Raw genomic sequence first — 10,000 nt, 5'->3', positions numbered from 1 at the left:
ATCCGAAACAGATGCCCGAGCCACCTCAGCTGGCTCCTCTCGATGTGGAGGAGCAGCGGCTCTACTCTGAGCTCCTCCCGGGTGACAGAGCTCTTCACCCTATCTCTAAGGGAGCGCCCTGCCACCCTGCGGAGGAAACTCATTTCGGCCGCTTGTATCCGGGATCTTATTCTTTCGGTCATGACCCAAAGTTCATGGCCATAGGTGAGGGTCGGAACGTAGATTGACTGGTAAATCGAGAGCTTCGCCTTTCGGCTCAGCTCTCTCTTCACCACGACGGACCGATACAAAGACCGCATTACTGCGGCCGCTGCACCGATCCGTCTGTCAATCTCACGCTCCATCCTTCCCTCACTCGTGAACAAGACCCCAAGATACTTAAACTCCTCCACTTGAGGCAGGAACTCTCCTCCCACCTGGAGGGAGCAGGCCACCTTTTTCCGGTCGAGAACCATGGCCTCGGATTTGGAGGTGCTGATTCTCATCCCAGCCGCTTCGCACTCAGCTGCAAACCGCCCCAGGACATGCTGGAGGTCCTGGCTCGAAGGAGCCAACAAGACCACATCATCCGCGAAAAGCAGAGATGAGATCCATTGGCTCCCGAACCAGATCCCCTCCGGCCCGTGGCTGCGCCTAGAAATTCTGTCCATAAAAGTAATGAACAGAACCGGTGACAAAGGGCAGCCCTGCCGGAGTCCAACATGTACTGGGAACAGGTCTGACTTACTGCCGGCAATGCGAACCAAGCTCCTGCTCCGGCAGTACAGGGACCGTACGGCCCTTAACAGAGGGCCCCCGACCCCGTACTCCCGGAGCACCCCCCACAGTATGCCACGAGGGACACGGTCGAATGCCTTCTCCAAGTCCACAAAACACATGTGGACTGGTTGGGCAAACTCCCATGAACCCTCGAGCACCCTGCGGAGGGTATAGAGCTGGTCCAGTGTTCCACGGCCAGGACGAAAACCGCATTGTTCCTCCTGGATCCGAGGTTCGACTATCGGCCGAATTCTCCTCTCCAGTACCCTGGAATAGACTTTCCCGGGGAGGCTGAGGAGTGTGATCCCCCGATAGTTGGAACACACCCTCCGGTCCCCCTTTTTAAATAGGGGGACCACCACCCCGGTCTGCCAGTCCAGAGGCACTGTCCCCGACTGCCACGCGATGCTGCAGAGACGTGTCAGCCAAGACAGCCCCACAACATCCAGAGACTTGAGGTACTCAGGGCGGATCTCATCCACCCCCGGTGCTTTGCCACCGAGGAGCTTACGGACTACCTCAGTGACTTCGGCTTGGGTGATGGATGGGTCAACCTCTGAGTCCCCAGCCTCTGCTTCCTCTATGGAAGGCGTGTCAGCGGGATTGAGGAGATCCTCGAAGCATTCCTTCCACCGCCCGACGATGTCCCCAGTCGAGGTCAACAGCTCCCCACCTCCACTGTAAACAGTGTTGGTGGAGGACTGCTTCCCCCTCCTGAGGCGCCGGATGGTTTGCCAGAATTTCTTCGAGGCCGACCGGTAGTCCTCCTCCATGGCCTCCCCGAACTCTTCCCAGACCCGAGTTTTTGCTTCCGAGACTGCCCGTGCTGCCGCACGCTTGGCCTGCCGGTACCCGTCAGCTGCCTCAGGAGTCCCCCGGGCCAGCCAGGCCCGGTAGGACTCCTTCTTCAGCTTGACAGCAACCCTTACTTCCGGGGTCCACCACCGGGTTCGGGGATTGCCGCCGCGACAGGCACCGGAGACCTTACGGCCACAGCTCCGGACAGCCCCGTCAACAATGGAGGTGGAGAACATGGTCCATTCGGACTCAATGTCCCCAGCCTCCCTCGGGATCTGGTCAAAGCTCTCCCGGAGGTGGGAGTTAAAGATCTCCCTGGCAGAGGGTTCTGCCAGACGTTCCCAGCAGACCCTCACGATACGTTTGGGTCTGCCAGGTCTGTCCAGCTTCCTCCCCCGCCAGCGGATCCAACTCACCACCAGGTGGTGATCAGTTGACAGCTCAGCCCCTCTCTTCACCCGAGTGTCCAAGACATACGGCCGGAGGTCAGATGACACGACCACAAAGTCGATCATTGATCTCCGGCCTAGGGTGTCCTGGTGCCACGTGCACATATGGACACCCTTATGCTTGAACATGGTGTTCGTTATGGACAAACTGTGACTAGCACAGAAGTCCAGTAACAAAACACCACTCGGGTTCAGATCGGGGAGGCCGTTCCTCCCAATCACACCCCTCCAGGTAACACTGTCATCGCCCACGTGGGCGTTGAAGTCCCCCAGGAGAACGACGGAGTCCCCGGTTGGAGCACTCTCCAGTACCCCTCCCAGGGACTCCAAGAAGGCCGGGTACTCTGCACCGCTGTTCGGCCCATAAGCCGAGACAACGGTGAGAGTCCTATCCCCGACCCGAAGGCGCAGGGAACGACCCTCTCGTTCACCGGGGAGAACTCCAACACATGGCGGCTGAGCTGGGGGGCTATAAGCAAGCCCACACCAGCTCGCCGCCTCTCGCCGCGGGCAACTCCAGAGTAGAAGAGAGTCCAGCCTCTCTCAAGGAGTTGGGTTCCAGAGCCCAGGCTGTGCGTGGAGGTGAGCCCGACTATTTCTAGCCGGTACCGCTCAACCTCCCGCACCAGCTCAGGCTCTTTCCCCCCCAGTGAGGTGACATTCCATGTCCCCATGGCTAGAGTCACCATCCGGGGATTGGGCCGCCGGGGCCCCCGCCCACGGACCGCCACCCATATCCCTCTGCACCGGCCCCTTCTGAACCCTCCGCGAGTGGTGAGCCCACGGAGGGCGGGCCCACGTTGCTCGTTCGGGCTGCGCCCGGCCGGGTCCCGTGGGCAGAGACCCGGCCACCAGGCGCTCGCCTGCGAGCCCCAACCCCAGGCCTGGCTCCAGGGTGGGGCCCCGGTGACGCCGATCCGGGCGACGTGCACGTCCTTGGTCTTGTTATATTCATCGGGGGCGAGTGAACCGATCTTAGTCTGACCCGTCACCTAGGACCTGTTTGCCTTGGGAGACCCTACCAGGGGCATTAAGCCCCAGACAACATAGCTCCTAGGATCATTCGGGTGCTCAAACCCCTCCACCACGATAAGGTGCCGGTTCAAGGAGGAGTGCCGGTTCATATGTATATATATGTATATATATATATATATATACATATATATATATATATATATATATATATGTATTAGGGCTGTCAAAGTTAACGCATTAATAACTCGTTAACGCAACATCCTCTTAACGCCGTTAATTTTTTTGTAACGCGCGATTAATGCTCGGTATTAAAAAAACAGAAACGCGCATTGTTTGATTTACGCCTGACGATGGCACCTGTAGTCTTGATCCAGAGGGTGGCAGAAGAATAAGAAAGGGAATCAGAAGAAGAAGAAGCAGGGTTGGCGGTTCAGGAAAAACACGGTGGACTGAAAAGCGAAAGTGAAAGTAAATGGAGAAAGGACTTATGAACGGCAAATTCACTTTCAAAACACTGCCAGATGGTTCGGTCCATGGGACAAAAGTTATCTGCACGTACTGTCGACATGAAATGAGTTACCACTGAAGTACGTCGAGTCTCAAATATCATTTGCAAGCCAAACACACGGCAGATGCAGAGAGCCCACCGCCCCCCCTCATCAAAAGCAGACATCACCATATTTTGATTCCATTTAGTGTGAGGGGATATTTTTTGAGCCTTTTATTTTCCTGCATGATTTGAAGTGTTGAATAAAAATTTTCATAAAGCAAGCATATTTGCCCTTTCTTATGATGTTAAAAGTATTAAGAACATGAAAAAACACATTAAGGTGCATTTAGAACAGAAAAAAATGTGCCAAAAGAATTGCAATTAATTTGTGATTAATCGCGAGTTAACTATGGACAAAATGCGATTAATCGTGATTAAAAAAAATAATCGTTCGACAGCTCTAATATATGTATATATATATATATATATATATATATATATATATATATATATATATATATATATATATATATATATATATATATATATATATATCCCCACCCAACAGTTGTGGATGGTGTCATCTGCTTAGTTCAGCCTCCGACTGAAACAATTGAACACCCTGCAGCTGTAAGTATTCCATACTCATATCTTGCTCAGATGGTAGTTCAAAGTAATCTGAAACAGTTTCTTTTCCTGCATCAAAGGAGGAGGAGGATGGTGATGATGATGAAGAAGCGCTGTCTGCTGCCACAGGGAGAGATCCAGAGAGGCCTACTGAAATGTGTCTTAATATTATGTATAGCTACTGGCAGTGGTCTACCCATGCACATTCCTTTACGTTGTCGAGTGGAATATAGTTTGACATGTAGCCTGCACTGAAGTGTGAGCATAGATAATGGACAAACAAGTAGCACATTCTTGTCCTTCAACATAACATAGCTGGGCATCACGAGGAGGGTCCATCAACTTCCACAGCACAGCTTGGTACAGTGAGATTTTCGGTCAGTACCATTTTAAATCTGTATGTAGAACTGTAGCAATTAAATGTTGTCCATATGTTTCCCAGTTACAAGTTAAGGAGTTGTACAGAGAGCTGTTGCTTTTGTACTTCTAGGGAATAAAGAAGAACTAAATTGCATGTGAATTTGTCTTTATTTGACTGTTTTAATCAAAAGTAATTCCTGCTAATTAGGTCCCTTACAGCCCTTCCATCCCGGACAGCTGCAGGGTGGATGGGCTGGTCATCCTCAGGGTCATTTATTTGTAGGGCAGGGTGTTGCTCTCCTCTAATAGTTGCAATATTATGGAGAACAACACTGGCCCCAATGATGTCACATGCCCTCTCTGGGGTGAACCTGAGCTTACACAGGCACTGGAACCGGGATTTGAGTATGCCAATGGTCATCTCAACCCAGGCTCTAGTCCTGCAGTGGGCTACATTAAAACGTTGTTGGGGCCCTGGCTCAGGGTCAGGGTAAGGGGTCAACAGAGAGGGCTGGCATAGCCTCGAGCCCCCAGTAGGTAGCCATCAAACTCTCCTGAAATTATAGAGGACACATTTGAGTGCATTAAAATGGGAGACAAAGAACATTTGTACAAAGCTTTAGATTCCTTACCACGTGCTAATCTGTTGCTCAGACTACACTCCCGGTAGATCTGGAATCATGCACAGAGCCAGGCCACTCGGCTTCTACATTTGTAATAATTTAGGCTGCATCACATATGATCTTCACAGTGCAGAGGATGGCATAAGTTAGTTGTATTGTACTGTATACATTTTCATGTAGGCTACATATTTTTTAAGATGGTAGGTCATATACCTGGACATTGACGCTGTGAAAGGATTTTCTATTCACATAGTCCCCTTCATTTTCTTTAGGCGCAGTAATAGGAATTTGTGTCCCATCTATGCGTGCTATCACATTTGGAAGCCCTGCAAAATGACAGCTGATTAAGCTACTGACCCCACTCTGAGGTCGCAGCAGGATGTATATCATAATCTAAAACAAAAAAAATAGAATATTTCTATATCAGTCACCTGCAATCCTGTGGAATTCCTCTTTGATGTTTCCGACAGGTTTGTGTCTGGGGAACACCACCATCATTGGTAACAGGCGTTTCAGTGCGAGGGTAACTTTCCTCACTGCTCTACATACTGTTGCCTTTCCAAAGTTCTCTGCATCCCCAACGTTGTATAGAAAACTATCGTATGCAAAAAACGTAGCACTATGCATAAAATTTGCAGTGATGTGAGTGCACGTCCGCAGTGTGTGAGGTTGGTGATGTGTGGCTGGAGAATGTTCTCAAGATAAATTATACTGTTTGATGAAAAGCGGTAGCGTTCAAACGGATATTCCTCTGGAAATGACAGGACATCTAATCTGGGTCGGAAGATTCTCTCGCGACGTAAAGCATTACGAATTAGTTGAGCTTCGATATCAATCGGATTGGGAATGAATAGGCAATCCATGTCAGCTTTCTTCATGTGGGAGGAGACGGGTAGAAACTCAGGGTTTCTTCAAGTAAACCTGCCAGCGAGCAGGTTATGTTCAGAGAGTCTGCTACTATTGTGACTGAGCCAGAGTTTCAGTTACCTCTCTTTCTGGAACGGAAAACCCAGAGTTTCCCTCATCTCCTGGTCGATCCAGTGAAAGCTGTTGTCTGTCCAAATCTGCCATTTTATACAATATCATTTTGAAGAGATTTCTGAGGTGTGAACTTGGACAGTGTGCAGGTTTTGAGTTTTCTGTTTCAGCTCTTTATATTAGATGTTGTTGCTTTTTTGCTTTCTGTCGCCTTTATGGCTTTATTGATAGGACAGCTGAGAGATGACAGAGGGGGCTGACATAAGGTCTTCTTTAATGAGATATCTGTTGGTCCGAGGTGACCTCAAACTACCTCTGCTCAAGAGAAAGTCAGACCAAATGCTACCATGTGTTTTCCAATCACAGGGCATCTGTAGGCTCATTTAAGTCTGTTAAACCTTTTACAACCAGAGGCCCATTAGCTCAGTTGGTAGAGTGGGCGTCCCTGTGCAGAGGCCTTGTCCTCCCGGGTTTCCAGTCCGACCTTTGGCCCTTTGCTGCATGTCAACACCCCCCCTCGTCATTTCTCAGCTGTCCTATCAATATAGCCATACAACGGTCCAAAAAATACTTAAAAATCAAAAACTTCTACAACTTCACTTAATTAACTAAAGAGGAGTCACAGAAGATGAAAAAACAAACTGACTGACATTTACTGACTTTATTACGAGACGAACAAACACCGAAACAAACTAGTTGAGATAGAAAACAGCTGCAGTAGACCTGTGTGTGTGTGTGTGTGTGTGTTAGTACAGAGAGTGTGTGTGTGTGTGTTAGTACAGAGAGTGTGTGTGTGTGTGTTAGTACAGAGAGTGTGTGTGTGTCTGTGTGTGTTAGCACAGAGTGTGAGATTAGTTCCCTCCTCCGACCAGCAGGAGGAGGAGCATGATGAGAACACCCCAGCCAATCACAGTCCTGTTTGTTAAATCAGGTGACTAAACTAAACACCTAACCCTCTACATGATGAGGTGTTCCTCCATGTTCCTGCTGTCCATGGACACATCACCATGACTGATTATTAATAGGGGTGCAACAATACATGTATTTGTATTGAACCATTTCAGCACAGGACGTCCGGTTCGGTACAGGGCCGTGCACGGGTGAGTTCCGGGAACGGAAGTTGCGTGTGTTTATTTTCCGCCTGCAGTTACATGTGTAGTCCGTTTACGTCATGGCTAACGCTAGCGAGAAAACAGAGCTTGAAGACCCTCCCTTGTCGCTAAAGTCTCCTGCTTGGGAACACTGCGGCTTCCTGGATAAATATTGCAATGGAGAAAGACATGGTGACAGTTTAACTGGTGTTCATTTTACCAGTGAGGGTCCCAGGTGTGCTGGAGGTGTTGTTTGAGAGTCCCATCACGAGATGGGTCCTCGGCCATGTCCGCTAACCAGGAAAACCATTCCGATCACCCTGCTCATCAATCCAAGTCATGTATATGTATATTCATTTTGAGGTGGCTTGAACACCATTCCACACGGAGATGCCGGGTCTGCGACCTGCAAACCACTGTTAGACAAGCGCTACAGAGCACACAGTGACAGTGTAGGTGACTGTGACGATGGCTGTGCGAAAAACGCAACTGTCAATAAATCATCCAAAAGTCTATATAGTCATCCTTATATCTTCATAATGAAAGCCTGTACTGACTAAAACTCATGGGTGGAGTCAATGTGGACAAGTTAATCATTCTGTCAAAAAATAAGGAGGCTGAGTAAAACTGAACGGGGCTACATGATGGAACTGTTAGTGCTGCACTTGTGGAAAAGTTTAGTTAAAAGCCTTTAACAAGCTGTCAGGAATTTATTTTCATAATATTTCTTTTTTTTTTTTTTTTTAGAATATTTCATACATTTTTGTGTATCGTTACAACCCCTAATTATTACAATGATCACTAAGCCCCGCCCCTCTACTCCTCAGTCGGCAGGTCCACCTCCAGAGCCTCCTGTTGGTTCGGGTCAACATAGTCCTGATTGAAGGTGACAGAATCAGTTCCCAGTTTAAACCTGTGGACAGCAAGTAGACACTGAGCAACCTACAAACACACCACACACACACACACACACACACACACACACACCACACACACACCACACACACACACACACCAGCCGTCAAATCAGAGAACTTTATTAACACTGAAGTCATTAAACATCACCTGATGAAGAAGAATAACGTTGTTTTCTCTGTCAGTTAAAGGACGGTTATTTATTTATTTATTTATTTATGAATAGTTTCAATGATCTGAGTCAGAATACATTTTTTTATTTTTCAAACACTTGTCATCATTAATAACAAAGTTTAAAATAGTACAGATTGTTTATGATCTCTTGTTCTCATGAAGCTGACGAACAATGAGCCTCATGTCAAATTCATATTTAATAAATCTGTTGGATCGATCAGTTTTATCAGAAACAGATAAAACAGCTTAAAATCCAGTTCAGCAGCTCAGTGGACAGGTCAGCATGTATTTGTATCAGTGTGTTATGTGATGAACTGAAAAGTCCAAACACACCTGGATGTGACTCACCTGTCAGGTGTGAAGGAGACGTGCTCACTGACACATTTTAACACATTTAAGTTCAAATCTGGGAAATAATTATTACGTGTGCCCAGAAAAGTTTAAATATTTAACTTCAACTTCGAGCAAAAACAAAAGTGTTTTTTTATTTATTGAGTCTGTGTTTGTGTGCGTATACAGGTCGGTCTGCGTGTCTGCAGCTCATTAAGTCTTCATTTACAACTTTAATGTCTGACAGCTCGTCACACAGTCATCATTACATCATTGTCATCAATCAGCATGTATGATGACATCATCTTAAACATCATGACATCACTGTAATTCTGATAATAACAATAACAACAGAAACATTTATGGATCAGCTGCGACACATCTGAGGAAGAAACAACAACCTTGTCGCCATGGCAACAGGTAGGCACATGGCACTGGCGCTTATAGCAGCCAATCAGAGTTCAAGCTGAGCTGACGATGAGACAGGAAGCAAAAAAGGACTCGTCTGTGATTGGCTGAGGGACAGAGGTGACATTAGGGTGTGTGTGTGTGTCAGGCGAGAGGTGGGCTGAACAGTTTGTTGTATTCTTCTTCAAATGAGACTCTCTTCAGACGCTCCAAAGACAGCAGAGTGAGACCTCCCTACACACAACATATCACACACAACCACAAACACACACAAATACACAACACAGAGCACAAAGAAAGACAGCATCATGTATACTACATGTGACATGTGTGTAGTTCAAAGTCACAGGAACAGACGAAATGTACGGCAGCCTGGAGGGGACATGTTTGTTAGTAGAGGACAGGTCGGCAGCCTGGAGGGGACGTGTTGTTAGTAGAGGACATGTACGGCAGCCTGGAGGGGACATGTTTGTTAGTAGAGGACAGGTACGGCAGCCTGGAGGGGACATGTTTGTTAGTAGAGGACAGGTACGGCAGCCTGGAGGGGACATGTTTGTTAGTAGAGGACATGTACGGCAGCCTGGAGGGGACATGTTTGTTAGTAGAGGACATGTACGGCAGCCTGGAGGGGACATGTTTGTTAGTAGAGGACATGTACGGCAGCCTGGAGGGGACATGTTTGTTAGTAGAGGACATGTACGGCAGCCTGGAGGGGACGTGTTTGTTAGTAGAGGACATGTACGGCAGCCTGGAGGGGACATGTTTGTTAGTAGAGGACAGGTACGGTAGCCTGGAGGGGACGTGTTTGTTAGTAGAGGACAGGTACGGCAGCCTGGAGGGACGTGTTTGTTAGTAGAGGACATGGCAGCCTGGAGGGGACGTGTTTGTTAGTAGAGGACAGGTACGGCAGCCTGGAGGGGACGTGTTTGTTAGTAGAGGACATGTACGGCAGCCTGGAGGGGACGTGTTTGTTAGTAGAGGACATGTACGGCAGCCTGGAGGGGACGTGTTTGTTAGTAGAGG

This window comes from Sparus aurata, chromosome 23 (assembly GCF_900880675.1).
Source record: "Sparus aurata chromosome 23, fSpaAur1.1, whole genome shotgun sequence".
Classification (NCBI taxonomy): domain Eukaryota; kingdom Metazoa; phylum Chordata; class Actinopteri; order Spariformes; family Sparidae; genus Sparus; species Sparus aurata.
This window is presented reverse-complemented; position numbering follows the sequence as displayed.